Here is a 27,803-nt window from a genome sequence, read left to right on the forward strand (position 1 = left end):
CCGAGGGAGAGTCCCTCTTGGAGACACCCTCCTCTTCAACCAAACACGCGTTCTTAGCTGGCCGGTGTGGCACAACCCTCCCCCCACCTCCCTTTCAGGGCCTTCGCCAGTGTGGGAGCCTCGTCTCACTGGAGAGTCCCCTCAGGTAAGCACAGTGTCCAGGCAGGGTCGAATGCGGTGGGAGTAGAGATGGGGTTGTTAATCTAAGAGTGGTTTGGAGGGAGGAGCAGGTAGGTTCCAAGAGGGCGGGAACTTCAGGAAAGCGCAGAGAACTCTCGGGCCTCAAAGAAGCGGATACCCTTGCTTTGCACCCTTGAGTCTCTAGCTTTTAGAGCCGTCGGGTAGGGGTGGTGGCCATGATCTTGGGGTCACTGCGGAGAGAGACGGCCCTTTGGGGTTCCAGAGGTCGGGATTGGAAGCGAAGGTGCCCCAGTTGGGTGGCTGGGAGTTGTACCAGTTATAAACCGGGCGTGTTTCGATCGGCTGGTGGTTGTTTACCTGTTGAGGTTTGCGCCCAGCGGAGGGCGGTTGCCGCCTACCTAAAATCGGAGTCAGTAGCCCTTAAGTGTCCCTTTCCAGTGAGGAATATGTCATTCTTCTACGATTAAGCCGGAAAGACAGCGGCTAGTTTGGGAGGGAAGAAAACCCTTGGGCAAACGCCCAAAGCCTTCGTATATTCCGGCCAGAGCATCCTGGCGCCCAGTTGTGGGAGGAGTGGTGAAGGGGAGGATTTGGATAAGAAGTTGGGCTGAGAGAGGGTGGCTCCTGGAGCCACTCCACCGAGCACTGCCTGCGTCCCTGGTCGAGGATACTATTCTGGTTGTTCAGTGATTGATTGACCAGGAGGCGGAAGCCAATTAGGGGGACCAAGGAGTGGAGAAGGGAGAGCCTCCATCGGCCCACGGGTCCGAGGTAGTGTTCGAATCTTTGGGAGCTCGAAGATCTTCGCCAAATTATACGCCCTTCATCTAGTCTCTGTTTGGCAGCCTCCGCGCCCCAGAGGTGTTTGGGGCGGGATGGAGGGAGGTTGTTTTGGTTTGGTGTTCGGATCTTATAAAGGAGTCAGGATCTATTGGGGGAAAACCCTAGGCAATGAGAAGTACCAGGAGCCCTGAGCGGAAAGTGTTTCAGAGGCGCGTGTAAATGCCCAGGGGCGCCAGGAGGCAGCAGCAACCGCACAGCGTGGGACGGCTGGGCGCACCGGAAGGGAAGCAACCGGTGCAGTCTGGCCTCCTGTACCTGGCTCGCCCGGGCTGGGGCTCCAAGCTTTCCAGCCAAACTTAGGTGAAGCAAAGTAGTTGCAGTTTGACAAAGGATGGCGTTTTAATAAATGACATAGTTATTTTTTACGTTTTGGTTTTTAGCTTGCATTGCGTAAACGTTGTCGCCATTAAATTCTGCGGGTCTGGGTCCTGCAGACCCCTGTGGCCCCAGGACTTACCCGAAGGGCGCACTTCTTGGGGATGCGCATCCCGTAGTCGCAGGAGAAGGGTAAAGGTACGGAACGGGAGCCCTCCGCTTGCCCCCCAGGCCACCTTTGCTGCTTGACTTTGCTTCATCTCCACTCAGAAGCTTTAAAAATTATTATTAAGAAAGATTCTCCAGGACATTGACCCCTACGCTCTCTGCCCAATCCCCTCCCACACGCTCTATCCCTAAATCTTTAGGGGTTTCGTGCATTTGGTTTTTTGAGTGGAGAGAGGCCTCGAGAGACAAATTTCACTACCAGCTGCCCCACGAACGCCCAAATCCCTGTCTCTCCCTTCCTTCTCCCCGCATATTATTTCTGCTTACAAGTCGTTTTTCTTAACCAGGACTCAAGCACTATAAGGGACTTCCATTTCCCAACGAAAAGATTGAGATTGTTTCTTCTTTTACCATCCTTGGCACTTTTAGCGGGGGAAAGGAGGTTATCTGGAGGGAGACTGGCTTGAATGTGAGCCTGTGTTTGTGAAACCCAGGTACAGCAAAGACCCGTAAATCTCTAACCGATACTTTCAAAAAATAAGTTTTTGCCCGGGGAGAGGGAGGATGTAGGGGTGAGTGGGAGGAAAAGGGAGCAGAGCAAATTTAGGGCTCCTCTTTCCTCTGCCTTTTGTTTTCTCAGAATCCCTGTGGGGGCGGGGAGGGGAAGTGCACTGGCGCGAACCCCGGGGCGCCCCTTCGCCCCGACTTTGACTTCTCAGACTGAAGAGGTGGGAGGAGTTCCCTGCTGCCTGCAGGGCCGAGAAGTAAATGCTAAACTCTGGAGCCGCAGTCGCTGGACCCCAAGATCCGACAGGAAGTCTCCGTAAGACCCCCAAGGATCCACAGTCCCGGAAACCCAGGCGACCCTAAACCAGCGCTGGGAAATTGACAAACTCGTGCAGTCACAGGGCGCTCCAAGCCTCTCTTCTCTTCTTTCTTATGGGTAACTCTGCGAGAACTGAGATTACCCAAGGGGGGTGCGCCGGCTGCGGCTGCGCTGGCCTTGGCACGGTGAGCTAAGCAGCAGGACGCAAAGCCTGGCCGGTAGGCAGGTCGCACCTTCCACCCGCCACGGAAGGTATGCGCTCTCCTGCACTTCCTTTAGCTCCAGAGGCCCGCCCAAGGTCCCAGGGAAAAGAAGGCTGTGAGACCTGGGCGCTCCCTTCTTTCCCCCACCTTCCTATCCCTGTCAGCGCCGCCGAGATCTGTGGCAGAGGTTCCTATTCTCAAACACCTATGGGCAAAGAAAGCTGCAGATTGAACTCCTCGTTTTATAGAGAAGGAAACTGAGGCCCAGACAGCCGAAGGAGAGGCAAGCTGTGGAGCGCAGCGGTAAAGAGCAAGGGATTGGTGATCCCAGAATGGAATCTCATCTCTGCCAGGTAACCAACAGCTGTGTGACCCTAGACGCAGTCTCTCTCAGCCTAGGTCTCCTTACTGGTCAAACGAGATAATGGGATACTAGCTCCCTCCTCATGGAGTCTTTCTGAGGATTAGATAGGAGAGTAGTGTTGGCCTTCGACTCAATCAACTTTACAGTTTTTGTTACTACTACTGTTTAAGGACAGGAAGCAAAGCTCAGCTGAAACCCAGGTCTCTCAACGTCCAGTTGGGGGTTTTACCCACCACCCCTCTGCCTCTTTAGGGCTAATGGGACGCAGAGGCGAGGAGAGCGCCTGGAAAAGCATTTGGCGTTGGTGCACTGGCAAAGCGCAAGCATCCAGGCCTCAAGAGTGCATAATTATTGCAAGATGAAAAAAATCTAGGCTGGGTGGGAGGAGGGCAGTGAGGATCTCTCAACCCCTACTTTCACCCCTGCGCTGTCCACTTCATCTGACCGAGAGCGGAGCTGGACTGCTACAGCCGCAACCCCAGGGACCACTGCGCACTCCCCAGCCGCCCTCGGGGAGTCACCCAGCGGCCACGGACAATTGAATAAACACGCCAAAGCGCTGCGGTCGGTCACTGGCGGGGGCAGCCACCCTACGCGCGGGGCATGCAGGCTGTGATAAAGAGTGGCTCGACCTCGCTGCCGCCTGTAGCCGGAGAGAAATTAGCGTTCGACTAGCACCTCTCCTCGCGGCCTGCGCCGAGCCCCACGCACAAGTCAGCTAGACAGCTGCTCCCTCCCTCCTCCCGGCCGACTCCAGCTCCTCGGAATCTGCCCACTCCGGGATGCGCGGCAATTGCTTAGGATGGTAGAAATTTCAGCGTCAATTATTTAATTTAAAAAAAAAAAAAAAACAAGGGAAGGGCTTTTGTGATAGCTACTCCCAGCTTCTTCTGATCATTTCAAAATTAACTCTTTTTTTTTAACTAGTCCCCACTTACGGTTCTAACTCTCCTCTCTAACCCTATCCCGGGGCTTGGAACCATTAGATACTGCGAAGTGCGATGCAAAATGTCCCTTTCTCCCCCAGGTCGCAGTGCCTGGGAGCCGCCAGGGTTACCCGTCTGTTCCGATGCCACCGCGAGATGGTCCCCGAGCTCCCGGAGAGTCCTCAATGAAAGGATTCCGCGGCTCTGCCTCTATTATTATACCGTAAATCTTTTTAAATTCTGGAACTAATTATATAGAGGATATGTCTCAATTTGTTCTGCATTAATGCTACAGTGGGGATGGAGGCCAGGCCGTGGCCAGAGCAGATACGTAGGCCCATGAAATTGATGAACTGAGAGTTGCTTCCAGTCCTGAGCGCACCATCTGGAATTCCAGTCTGAGGTTACAATTAGAACTCCTGACCCCAGATTCAACTTTGCAAACAACGGGGGGAAAAAATGGGGAAAAGAAAAACCACTAGAGAGAGAAAAAAAATTCTGCACCTGTAAAACACACACACACACACACACACACACAAACACAATCTTAAAATCTTTCCATCTTAGACAATTCTTTCCAAATATTTCTTTTGTGTTTTTTAACCTATAAGAGATAATGGAATATGTTTTATAGACTGGATTTTATCTCATCCCTTTTCCCTCTCCCAACTGCCCTCAGTTTAATAGTTGTCAGTTTTACCTCAGTGTTGAATTTAATTATATGGGAACAAAATATTCCTCAGTAAATTAGCTTGCTAAATATTCTGTCACATTTACTTCCCCTTTGAGAAATGGCTTAATTACAGAAATCTACCTGTGTCTAGGAACTTTTTTTTCCCCTTTTCTTTTTGACTGCGATTCTAGCTTAACTGTAAGCAGAGATTTTATTTGTGCAATAATTTTGTGTTCTAAATTAGTTTGGCCAATTTCTTCCCTCTTTCTTTAATAACATGCTGCTTTATTTTCCTCTCACTTTGACCCCCTGAAGAAAACTAGGGACCAGGCAGTACTGGAGAATCTGTTAAATTTATTAGCATAAATGCTTAGACAAAACGAGATATAAATCATTCAGATGTATTAAGCTATAAAGTATCCCAATGAAGTCAGTCCCTTGCCAGGGTCCTGGTGTATAAATGTTCATATAAAACAGGGTATCGGTATTATCTTTCAAACTGAATATATGTTGTAAAAATATCCAAGATTGTGTTAGGAATATGGGGCAAGGGGGGCGGTGCAGCAAGACAAGAAGGGGATATTCTTTAGAGCAACCTGTTAACTAACGTAGTGGTGGCTCAGAAAGTATGGTGGAAAGGAAAAATCTCAACCATTTGTGTTTGGAGTCTTCTTAGATAATATGCTTTTAATGAAAGGTATTAGGATATATTTGGGAGCAAAGGAATAAGAGAAAAAAAAGGTGACTAGAGGGAGAACAGCATTGCTTTCTGTAGAATGCATTTCCCCCCAAAGATCAGTTTAGCTTCAGAAAAGTCCACCCAGAGGAAGCACTGGCTCCTCACACAGATAATGGATTCGGATTAGCCAGTAGTGAAGAGCCACCTGGGCCTTCGTCTGGGAACCAGGATATCCAGCCGCTGGTCAGCAGAAGGATGTGTATTCAGTCGTGGTAGAAGAAGAAGAAGAAAGCACCTGGGTGTGAGGAAGGGGAATGGACAGAATTCCTAGCAGAGGTTTACCAAGACAAAAATCAGACACAATGTTTAAGAAGCAATTGCTCATGAAGTTCATAACCATGGCTCTCTATAAATCTTGGCAAATCGGAAATGCTTTTTTGGAAATTAGTGTTTTCAAGACTTTAAAAAAAAATCAAATTGTCCACCAGAAAAAGGGAATAGCTCACCTTCCCCATCCTTTTTTTTAAAGCAGGGATATCCTCATCCTTTTGGTGCCATTCATTTATTCATTCCTTCACCATGCAACAAAGATTGTCAGGCATTGTAGCAGCAAGTGGGGACACAGGGTAATGACAGGCTTACGTTGCTCTCACAGTTAATATTCCAGTAGGTATGACTGATACTTTACAAGGAAACAAATGAGACATTTTCTTTCTCTCTTTCTATTTTAGATAAAGTCTCCCTCTGTTGCCAGGCTGGAGTGCAGTGGCACGATCTTGGCACACTGCAATCTCCGCCTCTTGGGATTCAAGCCATTCACCTGCCTCAGCCTCCCAAGTAGCTAGGATTATCGGTGTATGTCACCACACCCAGCTAATTTTTGTATTTTTAGTAGAGACAGGGTTTCACCATGTTTGCTGGGATGGTGTCAATCTCCTGACCTTGTGATCTGCCCACCTCGGCCTCCCAAAGTGTTGGGATTATAGGCTTGAGCCACTGTGCCCAGCCGAGATATTTTCATATAGTAGTAACTGCTATATAAGAACAAGGAGATCTGTAAGATTGGAGAATGACTAAAGGTGAGATGGGGATGAGGAGCAACAGATAGCCCTCACTTCTTTTTGCCTTCTGCCCATGCTACCACATTTCAATGTGTTTTTAGGAAGAAGTGCAGGATTTGAAAGATTTGGAATGGTTGGTCTGGATAAATCTCTGCCCACAAGACTGGACTTTATGGAATCGGCAGGGCAGCTCTTTATATAGGTGGCTTAAAATCATCACCACTAGCTGAGTGACTCTGAAAGCTACTTAATCCCTGAGAAACTCAGTTTTCTTCTCTTCAAGATAAGAAATAACAGAAAGTCATGAGGACTAGGTAAGGTAAGGCATGTAAATTTCTCTGACGTTAGGAAGCATTCAGTACATGGTTTGCTTCTAATTAATTAATAAGTTGTAGGCTTAGTATTGATATTGGTGTGAATTCAGAGAAGGTGCAAATATTTGTTCTTGTTGGATCGGGGGAAGAGCAGGAAGAGAAACGTTTGCTGAATCTGACCTTAAACGAGGTTGTTGCCAACTGGAAGGAAATTTAAATCATTTTTCCCTATTCCAGAACCCTAAAACAGGAAATGTGTGGCTTTTGCCTCAAAATCAAGCTTAGGTTCCTTCTTTTAGTACAGAAGCCTGTAAGTTAACATGAGCCTGACACTCTTAGAATAGCACTGTTCCTTAAAGCCACATTTCAGGTTTGCAGCCTCGTCCAGGATAAAGAATTCTGGCATAGGTATAAAAACACCAGAACTCAATTCCTTTCTCAGCCAGTTACCATGATCTTGGGGAAAAAGCTTCAGCCCTCAATTTTTCAGTAGCTTTATCTGTAAAATGGAGATGATATAAAACGAAATAAAGAATCCATAGGTGATTTGAAAACTACAAAGTGCTGGACAGTGCAGAAGACCATCATGGCATCTTTCATGTGAACATTGGGAAAGGAGTATGTCTATTCAGAACACTGGGGCATGTTGCTTGCTCTCACGGTTCTTCATTTTCAAGTGGGCATAGTACCTTTAGTCTTTCAAAACAATACCTAGCATAGAGTATGTGCCATGTAAGTGTCACTGCTACAGTTATTGTTCCTGTTCTCTGGCCATCTTCTTGGGACAAGGATTGAGCCTTATAATTTTCACACAAAGAGATTTTTACTGTAGCAGTTTACAGTAATACAGAGAGCAGGGCTTTGGGATCAGATGGCTGGGGTTTAAAGCCTCCTCTGCTACTGTTTTCTGTATGGCTTTGAGTGACTTCCTTTTGAGTGACTTTTCTCTGAGCTTTAATTTTCATAACTGTAAAACAGGGCTAATGATACTGCCACCTTACAGGATTGTTTTCATAACAAATTAAAACATCATATGTAAATTGCTTACATGGTGCTGGCATGTAGTAAGAAATCAGTAACTGGTAGTTATTAAACTTGCGATTTTTCTAATCAGACAATATTAGCTATGACTTAAAACAGATGAGCCTGTAAGAGCTTGAATTACAGCATGATTCTGAAAAAACACAGAAAGTAATTTCTAGCTTCTTTTAAACTCACCTATACCACACTGAAATCTCACTCTTTCGCATATGAAAGACTTTGCAACCAAGACATTGGCAATGATTTTCTTTTTGACTATGAGCCCTTTAGGTTAAAATTTTGAATCTCATATATTTTTAATGGGTTTCTTTGCAAAATACCCAGCATATGTCGAGGACATTGGTAATCCCGTGTTTTTCAGAATAAGCAGGAAATTGGTTTCAGCCAATGGGGAGAAAAAGTAGTTCGATTCTCTTCCTGGAGTTACCGCATAGCATTTATTAATAGCTCTGTAAACTATCTGGAACACCGTATCAGCTTGCTGTTCAAAATATGACAAAAGTTTATGAGAAGTTGCTTAGGAAAAACAAGATCTAGTCATTAGAAATCTGACACTGGTCAATAGTACATTTATTCCAAGTCTCCATAAATCACAAACAAATGACACTTCTATTGTGATCACTGTTCCAGATCTAAAAGACCCTCCCCTTGCTTTGGTAGAAATTAAGTACATTTTAGAAAGCCCAGTATTTTTTCCTCTACCAATAGAGGCTAATTACAAAATTTCCCAAGAAATAATAAATATTAAACTCTAATCAACAGATGTGACACAAGATAAATAAGAAGCACATAACTTAGCTTTCATTCCCTATGTCGGGCACATGTTTATCTTTAATTATCTCCAAGCTGGGAATGGCATAAATGTTATCTGTTTTATTTATTATTTGTATCTAGAGTGACACCACATTTTGATTTTGCTCAGTACAGTCTCGGCTCAAGCTGTTGTCCCAGCTTAATTATTAATTACTCTTCTTTTACTCCCAAAAGTATTCTACTTTTGATGGTAAATAAGGACTTCACTTGCTTAAAATTTTATTAAAAAAAAAAAGATTTAAGAAAGCCATTAGAGCAAGGGTAAAATATGGGCTAAGTGGGGCTAATGAGAAGAAAAAAAGATTGAATTAGTATCAAAGGATGCAGATAGTTTCTATAATTGAACATAATACAATTCTGAACTTCCTGACAGCTAAGTAGGAAAGGGAAAAATAGCACTGGTTTCATATCTTTCATGGTGCAATGAAGGAAAGAAGCCTAGTTTTTCAGAAGAGATGAACTTTTTCTAGTACTAAACTCTAATAACTTACCTTACTGCCTTTCTTTTTTTTTTTTTTGACACGGAGTTTCTCTCTTGTTACCAAGGCTGGAGTAAAATGGCGTGATCTCGGCTCACCGCAACCTCTGCCTCCTGGGTTCAGGCAATTCTCCTGCCTCAGCCTCCTGAGTAGCTGGGATTACAGGCACATGCCACCATGCCCAGCTAATTTTTTGAATTTTTAGTAGAGACAGGGTTTCACCATGTTGACCAGGATGGTCTCGATCTCTTGACCTCGTGATTCACCCGCCTCGGCCTCCCAAAGTGCTGGGATTACAGGCACTGCCTTTCTATAAGAGTTATCAGACAATGGTTAGTGACTTCAGCAATAATGTTTCAAAAGATACAGTGACATTCTCTGATAGTTTATTTCAACCCTATGTCCACAGCATTAAAATTGTGGTTCTGTAAACTCTTAAGAGGAGAGACAATAATATTGTACCTTTTTGTAGTTTTCTGGGAGATCTGACCTGATTCACATTAACCTGATTTGTTAATTTTTAGAATATCTCTATTGGTAATTTTTTAAAAAGCATCTTTTATCCATTAATCATCAATTAACTAGAACCAGAATCAAAACACTGCAAAGGACTTTACCACTGTTCTCCAGAATCTGCCAACGATTTGGTGAGAGCTCTAGGGCAGTGGTTGTTCTCAGTTGAGTTGATTTGCTCCCCAAAAGATATCTCGCAATATCTAGAGACGCTGTCACTACTTGCAGTAAGAAGGCACTCATTAGGCCAGGCACGGTGGCTAGCGCCTGTAATCCCAAACACTTTGGGAGGCCGAGGCAGGCAAATCATGAGGTCAGGAGTTCAAGACCAGCCTGACCAACATGGTAAAACCCTGTCTCTACTAAAAATACAAAAAATTGCTGGGTGTAGTGGTGGGCGTCTGTAATCCCAGCTACTCGGGAGGCTGAGGCAGGAGAATCGCTTGAGCCCAGGAGGCAGAGGTTGCAGTGAGCCAACATCATGCCACTATATACTTCAGCCCTAGTTAAAAAAAAAAGAAGGCACTCATTAGATGCACAATCCTGGCATCTAGTGAGTAGAGGCCAGGGATGCTGCGAAACGTTCTGTAATGTACAGGACAGACCCCCAGAATAAAGAATTATCCAGGCTAAAATATCAGTAGTGCTGAGACTAAGAAACCCTGCCATAGGGTACTGTTAGAAGAAGGAATGCTGACATCGTTTTTAGCTGGAGTCAAAAGAAAAGAAAAAAAACTAAAGAGGATGTTGGGCTAGATTCCTCCATCCCACCCAGTGGAGCTGGCGGATGTCTCTCCCCAAGCTCAACAAATGTCAAGGAGAAAAACATAAGAAGAGGCAAGTCATGTGGAAATGCAATTCACAAAGGAAATTGTGGATAAACTCATTTAACCAGAAAGGAGGAAGAATCCATGTAGAGCATTAAGAAAGAAAGCCAGAGAGCACACGCAAATTCAGGGCAAAGAGTTTCTGTTCTGATGTTATGGTCCAAGATCCCTAAATATTGCTGGTATTTTTTAAAACCACGCAAATCAAGGGCAGCATAAACTTTTATGTTCCCAGAGATGGTCTTTGAAATACTAATAGTGTATAATACATGGATATGTGCATATTTTGCTTCCTCTCCTCCACATCATTTTTTACCACTTACATAATAGGGATTCCTTGGAACTCAGTTTTATATCACATTAAATTTAAAAATGGGTGCCTGTTTAAAAATACAACCTATCAAGGCACAGAAAATTCTGAACCACTGCTGTAATGAATACATCATAGGAATCTCCATTAAGAAATACTATTCTGACCTAGTTCTCTGTGTCATGCTGTAGATTGTCCTTCTCTTGACTCATGGAATGCTTTGTGAGAACGGACTACAAAGCCGGGTCCCTCGATATTAGCCATCTCACCCTTCAAAGTTCAGCCAGGAGTGGGACAGAACCCTCGTCACCATGTCGACATGTTTATATCTGGCATAGGAAAATACTGCTGTTGCCCAATTTGGCTTCCCAGTCCATTCACTTGTCTGGAGACATATATTTTATGCTTCCCTTTGATGATTTACAAATAAATTAGCATGATTCACTAAGATCTGCCAGCATATATGCGTTACTGGAGAAATCTGAGATGTTGAAAAAGTATTCTAATTTATTATATCCCAAACTTTCTTAAGAAAGTTTCTTAAGAACCAAATAAATATCATCAGCTAGTTTATATATCTGACATATTTATTGCAGTATTCCCGCTGAGCACTTCCCATTGTCACGTGTTCTCACACATTGTTTTCGCAAATTGTGTTTTGAAAGAAGTCAAGGGAAATTCAGGCCAGAGAAGCAAGATGTTATCTTTTGGAAAGGATGAGCCCACTCTAATGGAAGACGGTAATCCATTCAGAGGTTAGTGAAGCCAGTATCCTCCGGTGGGTGTGATAAATCCACAGCGTCTGAATCCAGGATTTTGCACTGGGACCTTGAAGCTGCATGAACAATTTAGTCATGTTCCAAATAAACACAGTGTATCATTATTATTATTGGATAAACATGAACATCTGTTAGGTCAAGTCTGCCCTGTTTCCTTAAAGGCAACTGGAGTCTCTGAACTTTGTTCTCATATGTCTATTACAGATGGATCTGAGATGGGTGTACAATGCCAGAGCAGCTTCTTGATCATCTTTGTGTTTGGAAACCAGATTTTAAAAATAAAAGAAAGTCGGCCAGGCGCAGTGCCTGTAATCGTAACACTTTGGGAGGCCAAGGCGAGCAGATCACGAGGTCAGGAGATTGAGACCATCCTGGCTAACCTGGTGAAACCGCATCTCTACTAAAAATACAAAAAAAATTTAGCTGGACATAGTGTCATGGGACTGTAGTCCTAACTACTCAGTAGGCTGAAGCAGGAGAAATGCTTGAACCCAAGAGTCGGAGGTTGCAGTGAGCCAAGATCATGCCACTGCATTCCAGCCTGGGCAACAGAGCAGGATGCTGTCTCAAAAAAATAAAAGGTCACCTGCTCATTTCAGGTGGGTCACATGCCTAGAGAGCACCAGAGACTACAGTTCCCCTGCTGAATCCCATCAACAGAGCTATTTTCAAAAGATGAGAATATTTGAGTCAGCTCCCTTCTTCATTTTTAAAGCGATGTTGTACATATTTTAAGTAATTATTTGGGGTGAGAGGAATCTAAATGTCACCATTCTCTTGTCCTAACTCAGCCTGGTACCTTCCCGGCTATCACTAAGTGGGGGCAGAATACAGAGGATGATTTCTCACCAGGCTGAATCAGCAGTTTGCAGCAGGTTACAACTGCAAGAGACTTTACAAGTGTCTAGTCCTACCCCTCATTTTTCAGATAAGACATTGATAGGATCTGCCAGAGATCATGCACCTAGTTAGTGGCAGAGCTTTGCCCAAGGCCAGGAAATAAAATCTGTCTTTCTGGAGCAGCATTCATTGATTTGCACTTACTGAGTACCTTTTACAAGCCCAGCAACTAAACCGGGATGCACAAACCTGGCCCTCAACTTGCTTACCGTCTGGCTGTGCTTCAGGACTTAATCATCACTGAGCCAGGATGTGCAAGGATACAGGAAGTATCCTTGTAACAACGCTCGCTTTTACCATATCCAAGAATTCTCTCCAGTTCCTCCCTAGGTTATTCAGGGAGACTGAAGGCCACTTAATTAAGTTTTACAAAGAGGGCCCCTGGTGAGTATGTAAATACTTAGCTCATCACTATATTGTGAAAATTAGGAAAGCATCCTCATACTTCATGGAGGAGGACCTGACATATAAAGATACCTGAAGTACTAACAGCATCTTTTTGCCTAAATTAAGTCAATGATGTCTCATAGAGGTTTAGCAACAAGGATACCCGAAGGGGGAGCTCTTCTGGTTTGGAACTGAATTGAAGGGACTGGTTGATCAAACCCAAAAGCACAAGTGTTTTAGAGCTGCATTTAGTAGCAGAGTCAAAGGAAGATAACCAGAGAGCCACAAAGAAATTGTGAATCTTCTTCACCCTGTATTATTTGCCTATTGGATGCTGATGAAATGCTGACAGCATCGGCGGGGGGTGAGGGGGAGTGAGTATTACAAGATGTGCAAACACACAGACATAAACGAAAGATCAAGTTCCAAGATGTAAAAATCAAACAAAAAAGAATTTCTCCTAATTTGACTTCCAAAAGACCTGAAAAGCATTTCAAACGTGTCCAGTAAGGCATTAAAAATAATTATCCCAGAGAGGAATCACTCCCTTGGTTGTTTTGATGTATTTCTGTCTATAAACAAATTTTCTAAACCACTGCCTTGGCTTCCTTTAAAAGGTCTCTAGAACAAAAATACTTTGGGTGACCCCAGGATTACTGAGCAACAGTAACCAAGGATGTGGATGAGGCTGAAAAAGATAAAAACAGATGATGCACTTTTTGATGTCAGAACTAAAATAATGTATAATTAAAATGGAATAAAATGCAGAAGTTTAGAAACAAAGAAATAATCCTATCAAGAAAATTAGCAAGCTCATTTAAGAGAACGTTAAGATTTTTTTTAAAGCATCCTATAAAATCACTCTTATACTACCCAGATGGCTCTAGGGGGTGACTTCTTCATGTAATTAAAATTCACTGTCCTCCTCTTTTCCTCCTCCTTCCCTCCTCCTCCTTCTCTTTTTTTCCACAATAATAGTTATTGTTATTAGCCATCACTAATTGAGTGCCTAGACTCTCTTGTACATTCCCAGCACTTCTCACAGCAGCCATATTTCAGTTAGAGGTTGTTCATTTCTTAGATGCGGAAATGGATGCTGGGAGGTTCAGGTTTCCCTCGGTTAGCCATCTAAAATGCGGTGTAGCCAGAGCAGCAGTCTTCAGTTTGGAGGACACAGCGCCAGAATCCCAGAAGGAAGTGAGGTGGATGTAAAGAATTGGGGAACCCCTTTGGCACCTGTGCTTGGGATAGCTTATGCTCTGAGTCAAACCTGCTGTGTGGTCCAATCATGCCAATGTCCACAGGCCCAAGTACAATTAAATTGCATTGCCGCAGAATCTGTTTTCACCATATAATGTCAGCTGAAGTCCGATCCACCTACTTGTTTGTATCAAATTCTAGCTACCTTCTTAGTACAATAGTTGTGCTGTGTCTCTGAAATTGATTTGTTGTTGTTGCTGTTGTTAAATATAGTGAACAGCAGTGCCTGTGCTCTGTGGGGGAGTTACAGAAAGAAGTTGCTATTTCCAGGAATCCCAAGGTGGTGTTTTTCTTCTTCAGTATCCTTCCTCTCCAAACTTGAATTTTCATCTGCCAGGGTTGAGTAGAGCAGGGGTGGAATGCATGAGCACACCAATGTTGTATTTCAATAAAGCAAGAGCCAGCTCTACTGAAACATCCACTTGGGGTTTTAACATGGTAGCTCTCAGAAGATCTCAGAGCTAGGCTATTTCTGATGGTCACAGGGGGAAGAAAATGTAGAGGTTCCTGCATTTATAAAACCCAGAGCTCATAAGTAGTATTGAATTAAGGGAGCCAGACTGTGTGTTGCTGAAGTCTTCATCCTTTCTGTGCTCTTAACATGAATCCTGTCTCTGCTCTTCCCTTTCACAGTGACCTCCCATTTACTGAGCTGGTCCTTCTCACTCTCACCTCTCCCTTCCCCACCTTCCATCTCACAAGCAATCCTGAAGGACTGAGCTAATGGAATATTACAAAGAAAAAAGGAAAATGACTTCACGGGGGCAAATTGGCACCTTCCACATTTGTTAAAAGACAGAACTCCATTAGGGTTGATTTTCTGGGTTTCTCTTACAGTTAGGAAGAGAGGGGTGTTAGATACCCCAGGCAGGGACTCAGATGCTGAAAGCTGAAACAGATCTGCCAGTTTGAGAACCTCAGGAAGAGAGCCAGGGCTACGCAGTCAGGCATTTGGGATCACATCCCTTCTAAGAAATGTGCCTTGGTTCCAGTTACTCCTTTATCTCTGGCAACAAGCGCCAGGGTCATGAACTAATAAGGACTGTGGGTGGAACTTGGAGCCAGAGCCAGAGGATGTCCCACCCTGCCTGTCAGAGTTTAACCCAAAAAAACAAGAGCAGCGTTCCTCACCCAGGATACCCTTCGAGGGTTAAAAGCAGGCAGCTTCCCACTTGGTCCAGCTTTCTTCTGCACCCCTTCAGGATACATAAATGAGGTTTTGGGGCTTCATTTGGGCTATTTGGCCTCTTTGTGTGGCAGTCAGCCATTGCAGGCTAGCAATAGCAGAAGGTTACTAAGGATCAAGGACCACCTTTCATAGATGGTCCTTAACTGACTGGCACCATGTTACATTTTTCTTAGATTATTTCATTTGATCCTCACAACAATCCTGGGTGAAAAGTCATTTTAAAATCCTAATTTTATAAATGAGACATGGAGAGCTTGTCATTTGTCCAGAGTCCCACAGCTAGAAAATGGCAGAGCTGGCCAGGCCCAATGGCTCACACTTAGAATCCCAGTACTTTAAGAAGCCGAGGCAGGTGGATCACAAGGTCAGGAGATTGAGACCATCCTGGCCAACATGATGAAACCCTGTCTCCACTAAAAATACAAAAATTAGCTGGATGTGGTAGCGCGTGCCTGGGGTTCCAGCTACTTGGGAGGCTGAGGCAGGAGAATCGCTTAAACCCAAGAGGCAGAGTTTGTAGCGAGCCAGGATCATGCCACTGATACTCCAGCCTGGTGACAGAACAAGACTAAATCTCAAAAAAAAAGAAAAGGCAGAGCTCAGGTTGAAGGGATTCTAAAGCCTTTGATGTTCACTGTTACAGCGTCTGAGAGGAGTGAGTAAATCATCCAGGTACCAGTGCTAGTCAAGGTCCTGTGGAAACACTTTTAAATGGGGCAATCAAAGAACACTTAATGAACAGTCTGTTGTTTTGTTTTTGTTTTTAGACAGTCTCATTCTGTCGCTCAGGCTAGAGTGAGGTGGCGCAACCTCCGCCTCCCAGGTTCAAGCAGTTCTCCTGCCTCAGCCTCCCAAGTAGCTGTGACTACAGGTATACACCACCATGCCCAGATAATTTTTATATTTTAAGTAGAGATGGGGTTTTACCACATTGGCCAGGTTGTAATGATGGGTCTATTTTAAAAGGTGTGGGCAGGGTTAAGGGAAACCAGTGAGGGGTAGTGAAGTTCCCTGGCTCTAGACACTGCAAGGAGTCTGTTATCATCCCTGTGGCTGAGAGAGGAGGGAAGAGGAGAAAGGGGTTCTGGAACCCAGACAGAGGAGTTGAAGTTGCTGGAAAGAGTGGAGAAGCCTGCTCTAGAGAAAGGCCGAACTGCTGAAAGGAACGTGGTCAACTTGAGCTGACTTGGCAGGGAAGGAGCCAAGGTACACATAGCCTGAACTCATTCTTATTTCTCCCTCCAGGCTCTGCCACTATTTCCCATTGGCCAAACCCTACTAGAAGAGAAAGGCTAAGAAGCCTGCTGGTGCAATGCATACAGGTTAGCCTCCAGGGCCAAGAATAGGATGAAAAAAGGCAGGGATGCATTGAGGGAGCATTGTATATCTGAAAATAACTTTATTCCAGCCTTTTCTTGACTGATATTTAGCTGTTTATATGATTATACATTGAACATAATTTTTTCTCAGACTTTGCAGACATTGCTCTTTGCTGCTAACTTCTAGCATTGCTTTTGAGAAATCCAAATCCATTATGAGTCTTGAACCAGTATGTGCAACTAGCATTTTCTCTCTAGAAGTTGATAGGATCTTCTCTTCATGAGTTCACTGAACTGCCCAATTCAGTTCCCAATAATCCTTGTTAAAAAAGAAGTAATCTGGCCAGGCACAGTGGCTCATGCCTGTAATCCCAACAGTTTGGGAGGTCGAGGCGAGTGGATCATGAGGTCAGGAGTTCGAGACCAGCCTGGGCAAGATGATGAAATCCCATCTTTACCAAAAAATACAAAAATTAGTCGAGCTATTAGGGAGGCTGAGGCAGGAGAATTGCTTGAATCCAGGAGGCGGAGGTTGCAGTGAGCCAAGATCACACCACTGCACTCTAACCTGGGCGACAGAGCAAGACTCCATTTCAAAAAAAATAATAATAATCCATCTATTTAGCAAATGATCCCAACACATTTTAGAATGATAATTTACAAGGACAGAAAAAGATATTACTTATTGGTTTTTGAAGAAACCACTTTTCCCTTTAGGCAGCTTTTAGAACACAACCTAATATAGGTCTTGAATTGCAAATTCTGTTGTAAAAGGCATTCTTTGGGCAAATAATGTTACCGATGGGAAGAAAACAATTCATGATTGCAGCAGCATCCAGAGTTAATTTTCTCCTCAGCATCTAAAATAAAATGTCTTAGTTATCCTATTCTCACATGAAATTGCTACTGGGGTTCCCGAACACGGGCCCAGGTTAGCACTAAACAACGCGCGTCTCTAGAACAACAGACCCTTCAAACAGCAGACCTACTAGACATTTTTCTGATAAAAATCATGTGCTTTTTTCTTACTGAGCTTACTATTTTATGTAAATAAGCTGGGAAGAGAATGTGCCCTGTTATAGGAACCCACCATTCAGTAAGTCATAGCCCAGACACAAAACAATTGGTGATGGAAACTCTTTTGTGAGCTGTGGCTCCTCATGGAGGCCAAGTTGTTTGGCAGGAGATGATTTCCACAGTCTGTGAACACTGAAGATGAGACTGACTTGGGGCCACATGCCAAACTGCACAGGCAGTAAGAGCTGCTTCCATCAACCCACAGCAGTTCTGATTTTTTTAATTAATTAATTTGAGATGGATTTTCACTCTTGTTGCCCAGGCTAGAGTGCAATGGTGCAATCTTAGCTCACTGCAACTTCCACCTCCCAGGCTCAAGTGATTCTCTTGCCTCAGCCTCCCAAGTAGCTGGGATTACAGGCACGTGCCACCACACCTGGCTAATTTTTGTATTTTACGGGATTTCTCCATGTTGGTCAGGCTTGTCTCGAACTCCCAACCTCAGGTAATCCGCCCCCCTCGACTTCCCAAAGTGCTGGGATTATAGGTGTGAACCACTGTACCTGACCTATTTTTTTTTTTTAACAATAGAAAAGAAACTACCACAGGGAAGAGAGAGAACAATGGCGTTTTGACAAACGGAACAAAGATAGAGTGTGACTGACAATTCAGGTCAGAAGGAGAATTAAGGCAAAAGAAGACTGACGTCCGTCGGCCTCCTTGCCAAGAAGCAAAAACTCAAGGGGAGGTGTCCAGCCACATGCGAACTGGCTCAACAGTGGCCATTGTGTTTCAGCAGTTTTGTCGGATGTTTTCTATAAAAGAGCACTTTTTCTTGGACTTGAAACATTCTTATATGCATGATCGACACATACAGTAGTATTTCTGAGACGTAAGGAAGGAAGAACCAGAGGGAGGTTGTGGGATTCCACTGAGAAACGTTCTCCTTTGTCTCCTTGGAGATCTTTGAAGATGGTTCAGATAAAGTTGCTGCCAGTGAAAGGAGCCGGGCTCAGAAACCTCTAGTTGCCCTTTCTAGACTTGTAATCCTCTGAAAAATGGAAATTAGGAAGCGTTCATTTATGACCTTGAAAAAAATCGTTTACAAAAGTATATTATAACGTATCAGTAAAACGAGCTGGAAAGAGGGTTTATGTGAAAGTTCATGTGAGAAACACAGCTATTAGCACGCATGCCATTCCCCACCTTGACCCCAGCAGGAATGTGTAAATTGTAACATATGGAATGTAAGCCCTGTCGAGATGTTTCATAAATCTGCCTGGCAATGAGCATCACAAGGCCCTGCATGAGAACAGGCCCCAGAAAGAGAGAGACAGTGAGTGTTGTGCCTGACAAGGTCTGATTTTAATAAGCTCAGACTCTGACAATCAAAAATTTCCACACAATATTCTTTAATAATATTGATTATTTCCTGACAAAGGGGGCATTTTTTCATGGGACCCAGCCCAGGTAATATTTACATCCATCCATTCATTCAGCCATTCAAGATGTATGATTGGGGGCCTACAATATGACAGGTGACATGCTAGGCACTGCAGATACAGTGGAGGACAGGAGGGACACTGTGTTGTCCCTGTAGGGTTTACTATATGTAGGAAAACAGATATGAAACAAGTAATAGAGTCTGAGACCAGCCTGGCCAACATAGTGAAACCCTGTCTGTACCCAAAATACAAAAATTAGCTGGGTCCGGTGGTGGTGCATGCCTGTAATCCCAGCTACTTGGGAGGCTGAGGCAGGAGAATTGCTTGAACCCAGGAGGTGGAGGTTGCAGTAAGCCACGAATGCGCCATTGCACTCCAGCCTGGGTGACAAGAGCGAAACTCCATCCCACAAGAAAAGAATAATTATTTTAATTGCAATTTTGATCAGTGCTGTAAAGGAAAATAGCAGCACTCTGCCAAACTTTCTATATGCATGATCTCATTGAATCCTCTAACAATTCTCTGCAGAAGATACTACTATTAGCCCCATTTTAGACAGATGAATACACGGACAGCGGAGACGTGGAGGTTTACTTGTCTCACCCAAGGTCACACAGCTCTGGAATGGTGGAGTTAGCATACAAAGTCAGTGTGAGTCCACATCCCAAGTTCCTGACACTATGCCATTTTTTTTTATGACCTGGGTGAGGAAGTAGGTGCTGATTTAGATTTGAGGCTTAAAGAAAATACCTTTCAGGATGAGATTTTAGGCCAAGCCTCAAGGATAAGTAGGAATTAACTGGGCAAAAGATGGTAGCAGGAATATTCCAGCATTAGGGAATCACATGTTCAAAGGCCCTGAGGCAGGAAGGTGGTTTGCCGTGGGTGTTGATGAGGAGGCCAGTGTGACAGGATTGAGTCGTGTGTGGGAGGAGGCTGGAGAGGCAGAAAAGAGAGTAGGTGGAGCCTTATAAATCATGTTAAGATACCTTGAACTAAATTCTGAGCAGAGTGGGAGCTCCTGGAAGACTTGACTTTATCTGGAGCTGAGTGGTGTGGTTCCAGGCATAACTCTACTGCTGCAGCCAGGAAAAGAGATGTGTTCTCCCCATGGGAAACCGAGCTTGTTCCTGGGCTAGTAACTCACCCCTCCTTCCCAGCATCTTCTGTAGAAGTGAATGGATTCTATATACTTCTCCTTTAGCAGACTTCTGCCCCCGGAGCAGTTAGAAGACAATGATATCAAGAAAAGACTGACAAATGCAGAAGTTCATTCAGCACTGAGATCTGCTTAATATTAATCCCAGTGGCCAGGCACAGAGGCTCATGCCTGTAATCCCAGCACTTTGAGAGGCTGAAGCAGGTGGACCACCTGAGGTGAGGAGTTCGAGACCAGCCTGGCTAACATGGTGAAACTCTGTCTCTACTAAAAATACAAAAATCACCCAGGTGTGGTGGCACGTGCCTGTAATCCTAGCTACTTGGGAGGCTGACGCAGAAGAATAACTCGAACTCAGGAGGCGGAGGTTGCAGTGAGCCAAAATCATGCCACTGCACTCTAGCCTGGGTGACAGAGTGAGACTTGTCTTTAAAAAAAAAAACCGTATATATATACATATATACGCATATATATATATATATACACACACATATATACGCATATATATATATATATCAGTTACCACCATTAATTTTGGCATTTCCCAAACTATGGGACCCCCATTAAAATTTAAAAAAAGATCCTCAACAAATTTTCATGTTAAAAGTGGTTCTTACATTTCTAAGACAGATATCTGTTACTCTGTGTGTTTGTTTTGTCAGTTCTTTCCTTTATTCATTTATCAAAGATTTGCATATCTACTATGGCATACATGAAACATACCAAAGTAAATAAGACTGGAGTCCCAGTGCTCTCAGGGCTAGACAGAGCCTGGTTCCAGGGGAGCACTCGCACCACCCGATGCCATCATCCCCTGGGGTAGGCAGAATAATGCCTCCTGCCAACAGGTCCATGCCATAATTCCTGGAACCTAGGAATATGCTAGTTTACATGGTGAAAGGTACATTGCAGATATGAATATGGCATGGGCTTTGAGATGGGGAGATTATCCTGGATTCCCTGAGTGAGTCCAATGCAATCACAAGAGTTATTTTATTTATTTTTTGGTTTTTGAGACGGCGTCTCACTCTGTGGCCCAGGCTGGAGTGCAGTGGTGGCGATCATGGCCCACTGTAGCCACCACCTCAGCCTCCTGAGTCCTCAGGCTCAGGTGATCCTCCCACCTCAGCCTCCTGAGTAGCTGGAAAGCTGGGACTGCAAGTGAGCCCCACCATCCCCAGTTAGTTTTTTTGTTTGTTTGTTTTTGTTTTTAAGATGCAGTCTTGCTCTGTCACCCAGGCTGGAGTACAGTGGTGCGATCTTGGCTCATCACAATCTCCGCCTCCCAGGTTCAACCGATTCTCATGCCTCAGCCTCCCAAGTAGCTGGAATTATAGGTATGCGCCACCACTCTTGGCTAATTTTGTATTTTAAGTAGAGATGGGGTTTCACCATGTTGGCTAGGCTGGTCTTGAACTCTTAACCTCAGATGATCAGCCTGCCTCAACCACCCAAAGTGCTGGGATTACAGGCTTGAACCACTGCGCTAGGCTTAGTTTTTGTATTTTGTAGAGATGGGTTTTTGCTGTTGCCCAGGCTGGTCTCAAACTCCTGGGCTCAAGCCATCCACCTGCCTCAGCCTCTCAAAGTGCTGCAATTTCAAATGTGAGCCATCGCACTGACCGCAAGATTACTTATAAAAGTGGAAGAGGAGGGCTGGGTGCGATGTTTCACACCTGTAATCCCAGCACTTTGGGAGGGGAAGGCAGGTGGATTACAAGGTCAGGAGTTCGAGATCAGCCTGGCCAGCATGGTGAAACCCCATCTCTACTAAAAATACAAAAAAATTAGCTGGGCATGGTGATGTGTCCCTGCAGTCCCAGCTACTCGGGAGGTTGAGGCAGGAGAATTGGTTGAACTCAGCAGGCGGAGGTTGCACTGAGCCGAGATCATACCACTGCACTCGAGTCTCAGCAACATAGCGAGACTCTGTCTCAAAAAAAAAAGTAGAAGACGGAGGCAAAAGGATCAGAGACAGAGGGGTGAGGACAGAATCAGAGTGAGAGTGGTGCCATTGTTGGAAGGGGCCAGGAATTCAGCAAGGCAAGCAGGCTTAGGGAGCTGGAAAGGGCAGGGAAGGGATTCTTCTGGAGAGCTTTCAGAAGGAGACGCAGAGCTGCCAACACCTCAGTTTTAGCCTAATGAGACCCATTTTGGACTTTGCATCTCCATAACTGTAATATAATAAATTTGTGTTCTTTTAAGTCACAAAACATATGGTAATTGGTGGCACTAGCAATAGAAAACAAGTACACATCCCACTCCAGCCAGGACCCAGCCCTAGACAGACCTCCCTCTTAATCCCTCACAGTTTCCCACTGGCCCCAGATGCAGCCTCGCAATTGTTCACAACCCAGCAGTCCAGACACCTACTTCCAACCGACTGGTGAGAAAGCAACTCACCTGCCACCCTGCGGGGTCTGTACAACAATGGATACTTGCTTGTGACCCCTCCAGCACTGCCATATATACACACATTAATACCTGGAATATTTCTTTTATAACTCTTACAGATTTTTCTTCTAACTGGGTTCCTAAAGTAACTGCTTACACTGCTGTGTGTCCTTGGGCAAATTAAATACATATCTGTGCTTCCATGTGTTCACCTCTAAAATCAGAATAGAAATAATAATGCTCATCTAGCGTTACTGTAAGGATTAAATGAATTGGACATGAGAGCATTAATTGGCACCTGGCACACAGTAAGCACTCAGAAATTTTAACAATGGTGATGATGATTGTTACTATTATTTCCTACAGCATTTAGCATGAGGCTTAAAAGTCCTTTTTTCTTTCTTTCTTTCTTTTTGAGACGAAGTCTCGCTCTGTTACCCAGGCTGGAGTGCAGTGGTGTGATCTTGGCTCACTGTAACTCTGCCTCCAAGGTTCAGGCAATTCTCCTGCCTCAGCCTCCCTAGAAGCTGGGATTACAGCCACCCACCACATGCCTGCCTAATTTTTGTATTTTTTTTTTAGAAGAGATGGGGTTTCACCATTTTGGCCAAGATGGTCTTGAACTCCTGACCTCAGGTGATCTGCCAGCCTCAGACTCCCGAAGTGCTGGAATTACAGGCATGAGCCACTGCGGCCAGCCAAAAGTCCTTTTTTTGTTCAGTCAGTCTACAGTGTGGAAAACACACTAGAGGGGCAAGTTGACAGGACCCAATGGGGGAATACTGAATTAGGGTGATGATGGTTGAAATAGAAAGAGGTAGATAGACTTGAGAAATACCGCAGAAGTAAAAACCAACAAGGCCTGTTGATGAATTGCATCTAGGGTTTGAGGATGTACCAAGGATGACATAGTCAGAAGCCTTATAATGATAGTTTATAATGATATGTTAATGCAGCATAAACGAAATTCTTAGTTTGTTTCTCTGCTGCTCTCCCCTCTGCTATTACCTTTTCCTATTGTGATAACTCTTTTCTTTCTTTCCAGAATAAAGAAACATCAGAAATGTAAAAACCAGGACCCAAAGGAGGCCCCAGGTATAGGAGCATGAAGCATCTGGAAACATGTAGCAAAAAAGATTTTTCTTCTAACTGGATTTTGGCCTCTGGGTGCCAGTAAAGGCCTTATAGGCCGGGTGCGGTGGCTCACACCTGTCATCCCAGCACTTTGGGAGGGGGAGGCAGGTGGATCACAAGGTCAGGAGTTCGAGAGCAGCCTGGCCAACATGGTGAAACCCTGTCTCTACCAAAAATTCAGTCAGCTGAGTGTGGTGGCATATTCCTGTAATGCCAGCTATTTGGGAGGCTGAGGCAGGAGAATCGCTTGAACCTAGGAGGTGGAGGTTGCAGAGAGCTGAGATCGCACCATTGCACTCCAGCCTGGGCAACAAGGCCATCTCAAAAAAAAAGAAAGGAAAAAGAAAAAGAGCTTGTAATTGGGCAGAATGAGGGGAAGTAAAACGAGAGGAAGAACTATAAATATAATTAATATGTCTGAATTGATTTTTTTTAATAAATGAATGTGTAACATAAGCAAATGGGATTGTTACTGGTTTTTGTCTATTTGGTTTGGTTTGGTTTGGTTTTTTTAATGCCTGTAATGAGATTGGGCTGGGGGTGCAGGAAGCAGATGGAGAATAGAGAACCCAGGCTCATTACGGTTCTGCAGGAAATAGCATGGGTCCAGGGACTGATGGGGAAAAGGGAAACATCTGCAGATGGAGTCAAGAGAGATGGTCTCTAACCACCAGGAAAGCCCCACAACCTCCCTACTCAGCCTACCCTGCAAGGATTCCATTGAGGCACCTGTGTTCACAGACTTGGTAAAGTACTAGGGAACTCTCAGGAGAAGCCTATCTTACGGCATATGACAGTCCTCCAGGATCTCACCAGCCCTACCAGCTTGAGAGTGGCCCCAGACGGGCCTTCTGCCTCTGTCCTCCCAAAGTGTCTCCTATTAAAGGCACAATGTTTCTGAGTCAGCCTACCTTAAATGACTGACCCGTGAAATTTATTTCTGCATGCAACAGGATACCTTTTTTTCCCCTCCCTTCTTCCTGGGTCTATGACTTGGTTGTGCTGAGCAGAAGGAAGATAGGAAAGGGACACTTTGAAAGTGTAGTGAGCATTTGACTAGACTGAATTCAATTTTGGATACAGATGTCAAGGAAAGATTCCCTTGGCTCCGTGCTCCTTGCTCACCGAGGCACAGTGTGATGCTCCATTGAAAGGCCTGCTGATCTGGCCGGTGCTGGGCTGATGGTGATAAAGGGGGAGCCAGGGGCGGACTGCTGAGCAGGAGGAGGAATGACCTTCCAGAGGATGTCTCGGAAAGACTCGGCCAGGCTCCCCTGCCACACTGGACAGAAGGCAATAACCTGGAGAGCTGCTTCGGTCCCAGCTGTGCCATGAACATGCTGTGCAGATGTTCAGCATGGGCTTGATATTCCTGGTCCATAAAATGAAAGAACTGGAATAGATGATCTCTAAGGCTTTTTCTTTCCAATATTTTGTGATTCTGGCATTTGGAGCATCTGCAGATGCCAAAGAGGAATTCTAGCAAAGAGTGTATGAGAAAAATTCGCACTACTGCTGGGAGGGTAATTTCATATTAGTTTTCAATTTTTTTATTATTTAGATATTTTTGAGGCGGACAGCATCTTGCCCTGTCACCCAGGCTGGTGTGCAGTGGCATGATCATGGCTTACTGCAGCCTCTACCTCTGAGGCTCAAGTGATCCTCCCACCCCAGCCTCCCGAATAGCTGGCATTACAAGCATGTGCCACTAGACCCGGCTAATTTTTTTTTAAATCTTTTGTACAGACAGGGATCTTTCTGTATTTCCCAGGCTGCTCTCAAACTCCTGGTCCTAAGCAGTCCCCCTGCCTCGGCCTCCCAAAGTGCTGGGATTACAAGCATGAGCCACCATGCCCAGCCAGCTTTCAAATTTTTTAATGGGCATACCCTTCGGCCCATAAATGTCCATTCTTTGGATATAATCTATGGAAATACTAGCACAAGTATGCAGAGATGGATGTTTATAACTGCAAAACATCAAAAACAACTCATATGCCCATGAGTAGTTAAGTAAATCTACTAAGAATGTGGATTCCTCTATATATATAGAAAAGGAAAAAGATCCAAAATAGAACTAAGTGAACAGAATTAGCCTGTTGAGTAAAATAAATAGTATGATCACATTTTTTCTGAAGCAAAAATCCAGATATGTGTAATATATATATTTTTGTCCAATTACATATTTATTTTCATATATAGATACATAAAGAAAATCAAACTTACAATGGTGATTTCCTGTAAAGCCTTATTTAGTTATTTTTGTGATAACCCCTCACTGCAGGCTGTAGCGCAGTGACATGATCTTGGCTCACCACACCTCTGCCTTTCAGGCTATGGCGATCCTCCACCTCAGCCCCCCCAAGGAGCTGTGACTATAGGCGCGAGCCACTACATTCAGCTAATTTGTGTATTTTTTGTAGAGATGGGGTTTCACCATGTTGCCGAGGTGGAGCTTGAACTACTGGGCTCAAGTGATCCTGCCTCAGCCTCCCAAAGTGCTGGGATTACAGGCATGAACTATCATACCCGGCCCAAGTATCAGTTTTTAAATTAAATATGTAGTAATTGGATGGGCGTGGTGGCTAAAAGTAGGCCTCTAAAAATTTGTAGGTCTCTACTAAAAACACAAAAATTAGCCAGGCATGGTGGTGCACACCTGTAGTCCCAGCTATTCGGGAGGCTGAGGCACCAGAATCGCTTGAACCCGGGAGGTGGAGGTTGCAGTGAGCCAAGATCATGCCACTGCACTCCAGTTTGGGTGACAGAGAGAGACTCTGTCTAAAAAAAGAAAAAAGAAAGAAACTGGAACTCTCACTGTGGTGACTGTGGTGTCTCTGTGATTTACCAGCAGCTTCTAATTGCCTGATCCTTTTTTTGATGACTGTTATCCTCAACAAGGAACCCCTGGGCCTGACAGCCATCCCAGCTGTGTTGGAAAGGGATTGTTTCTCAGAGTGAAGGAGTTAAGCCCAGGAGAGTTAGAAGCAGGGGGCAGGGGAGCAAGGAAGATAAATAATCCTTAAATAAATCTCCCTCTTCTCTCCAGTTCCCCACTTTCCCCATATCAAGCTTCCCCAAAGCTTTAGAGATCTGTAGTCCTAGGCTGAACTTCCTACCTTACTAAATGACAAGGCCAGGATGTTACCATTCCCCACACAGACACGTCTGTATTCTATATAAAGATGTCTGTGTTACACATAAACACGTTATGGCTGTAACAATATCACTTTCAAAGGAGCACTAATCCACTGAAGTCATCGAGTCTGAAAACATTTGCTTCTCTGTGTCTTGTGTCTGAGCTGTGTGTGAGAGACAGAAAAAAGGAAGGAGGGAGGGAAAGAGAAAAGGACAGAGGGAAGGAGAAAGAGATAATGCACTTTAGAAAGCCCTACTTTGCAGAAATAGCTTTGAAAATTGTTTCTCTGGTTTATTTTTTCCTTATGGTGTCACTCTCTTACACCAATTACCTTCTGCTTAAAATGTTCATGATAATCTTTCTATTGGAACTTCCAGATATATCAAATCAACATTTTGGATATGAAGCGATTTGGTTTGAATGGATGCTGCAGGGTGACTTAGCAGAGAAAAAAATCAGCTTCAGTAAAAGCTCAGGAAATAGCTGCCTTGGTGCTCCCCTAAAGCCTGTATTACCCAGAGCATAGCCTGTATCACCCTAGATCATACTCACCTGTTTTACTGACTGATTGATGAGATGGAGTCTCGCTCTGTTGCCAGGCTGGAGTGCAGTGGCACTCCACATCAAACTAATTTTTTGTATTTTTAGTAGAGACAGGCTTTCACCATGTTGGCCAGGGTGGTCTCAATCTCTTGACCTGGTGATCCACCCGCCTCGGCCTCCCAAAATGCTGGGATTACAGGCGTCAGCCACCACGCCCAGACTTGATTTATCTTCTTTGCTAGACTAAGCATTCCATGAAGCACCTCTGTCCCTATCATCTAGCACAGGGTCTGACAAGAAATAGGCTTTTTTTCTTTTCTTTTCTTTTTTGAGACAGAGTCTCACTCTGTCACCCAGGCTGGAGTGCAGTGGCACTGTCTCAGCTCACTGTAACCTTGGCCTCCTGGGCACAAGCAATTCTTGTGCCTCAGCCTCCTGAGTAGCTGGGACTATAGGCATGCACCACCATGCTTCACTAATTTTTGTATTTTTAGTAGAGACAGGGTTTTGCCATGTTGGCCAGGCTGGTCTCTAACTTCTGACCTCAAGTGATCCGACGGCCTCAGCCTCCCAACCATGCGAGCCACCTCTCCAGACCAAATAATAGGTTCTTAATAAAAGTTTGTTGATTACTCCATGAAAGAA

The 27,803-nt window shown here is 44.5% G+C and overlaps 1 long non-coding RNA gene across 4 annotated transcripts; it reads left to right on the forward strand.

The window, feature by feature from the left end:
• Positions 1 to 19: 19 nt before the first annotated feature.
• On the forward strand, positions 20 to 24,964 carry LOC128928976 (uncharacterized). 4 transcript variants are annotated; one of them, XR_013523368.1, is made up of 6 exons: positions 20 to 145; positions 1,365 to 2,849; positions 3,888 to 4,009; positions 11,480 to 15,882; positions 17,939 to 20,169; positions 23,391 to 24,964. It is a non-coding gene; the product is annotated as an uncharacterized LOC128928976 (long non-coding RNA). The 4 variants fall into 4 exon arrangements; XR_008474743.2 differs by having other exon boundaries at positions 1,365 to 1,961; positions 2,108 to 4,009; XR_008474742.2 differs by having other exon boundaries at positions 1,365 to 4,009.
• The last annotated feature ends 2,839 nt before the right edge of the window (positions 24,965 to 27,803 follow it).

Source organism: Callithrix jacchus, chromosome 10 (genome assembly GCF_049354715.1).
Source record: "Callithrix jacchus isolate 240 chromosome 10, calJac240_pri, whole genome shotgun sequence".
Taxonomy (NCBI): Eukaryota; Metazoa; Chordata; class Mammalia; order Primates; family Cebidae; genus Callithrix; species Callithrix jacchus.